General features: G+C 35.3%; 1 pseudogene; it reads left to right on the top strand.

The window, feature by feature from the left end:
- The first annotated feature begins 1200 nt into the window (after positions 1–1200).
- Positions 1201–1315, top strand: LOC118490780 (annotated as a pseudogene).
- Positions 1316–1554: the final 239 nt, after the last annotated feature.

Genomic DNA, 1554 nt, shown 5'->3' with positions numbered 1-1554 from the left:
CATGAACTCGGACTGGGGGGACATGACGAGGTATGACCCGCATCGGTCAACCCGACCTGGTTATCACCTATTATTTTATTATGAATATAAATGATTATTCTAGAACTTTCCATCTCCACACGAAAGTTACACAACCAAATCTCCAACTTTTCGGGAAGATCATGCAAATCCCTAACTTATCGGAATATATCCTAGGTTAGAGGAAACCTTAATGGAAAACCTATAAATAAAGGTAAACGTATAAGGTATCTTCATCTTGCTCTCATATAACTTTCTCCTCTCAATTTCCCTTTACTCCCACAAACCGAGACTTATTCTCACGCCGGAGGGTGGTAACAGGAATAACCCCATTCCTGTAACGAGTCCTAAAGGAGTTTCTGTTTTGCAGCTAACCGTTCGGGTCACTGATCATTGAAGTCCTAGCCCGTAATCACCGCATAGGTCAGTGTTTCTTCAGTACTGTTAAGGCAGAAGGCCGTAGGGAAGAATGGGCTGGGTTGGTCACTTGGAAAAATCAGATTAAAGATTTACTTAGCCGGATAAGGAAGAAAGGTATATTTTATTGTAACTGCTAAATTACTTCTAAATATTTACAATAATCTCTCCTTAAGCAATTTTAAACATCTATTTTATAAACATAGACAAACAACAATCGATTAACTACTATCGAAATTAAATGATTTACTCAATCAAAAATTGTAGTAATAAACAATGAGTTGAAAAGAATCTTTTGTCTACGACAAGATTTCAATCAAAAAATGAATCCAATTTACAAATTGAATTCAATTTACAAGAATCATATATGACATCTTTTGTCATTTATAGAAACTATACATGTTTCCATTTGCAAAATGGATCTACGAACAAATTTGTAATCAAGTTGAATAATTACAAAACACTTCGTAAGGCATCTTTGGTCTACCAAATTTGGATGGCATCTTTTGCCGTAGACAAAGTTTGCACTAAAATTGGTGAATTCAAATTTCAAGTACATGTGCTTGACCTTTGTCTTCTACTTGCCATCAACTTGTCTACTACAAGTTTGTGTACGACAAATTTTTGGGTACAAAAATTAATGGTTTCAAATAGTAACTTATTTGTTATTCTATTTACCGTGGTAAATAGCCGCACGGTAAACTACCGCAAATACATATATGAAGAAACAACATACATAAACAACAGCCCAAGAAGGAGAAAAGCATACCTTTCTCGGCCTTTTGGCTAAGATCAAGTGTAGTATCTGTTCTTATCAGTTTAATATCTGATATAGCTTGCTATTGGGGCCTTTGAGTGTCGCCTTGGCGTTGCACCCAGAAGTTTCCACAACAACTATAAATATAAATTCAGTTTAAAGTGATACGTCCCATACCGTATCCCGAATAAATACAAGTTATTACAGGTAACTTCCAAACAATTAATCCTGTTCTGACAACTCAGATTTAAATTAAACATAAATATAAATTGTCTTGGTTCCTAGACTCTTTCCTAGCCTCGATTGCATAGTGGATAGAGCAAGTAAGCATCCTAAACACCTGTCACATACGTTAAAATAAT

This window comes from Helianthus annuus, chromosome 3 (genome assembly GCF_002127325.2).
Source record: "Helianthus annuus cultivar XRQ/B chromosome 3, HanXRQr2.0-SUNRISE, whole genome shotgun sequence".
Classification (NCBI taxonomy): Eukaryota; Viridiplantae; Streptophyta; class Magnoliopsida; order Asterales; family Asteraceae; genus Helianthus; species Helianthus annuus.
The sequence above is the reverse complement of the archived record's forward strand: the minus strand, read 5'-3'. Positions and strand labels throughout refer to the sequence as shown.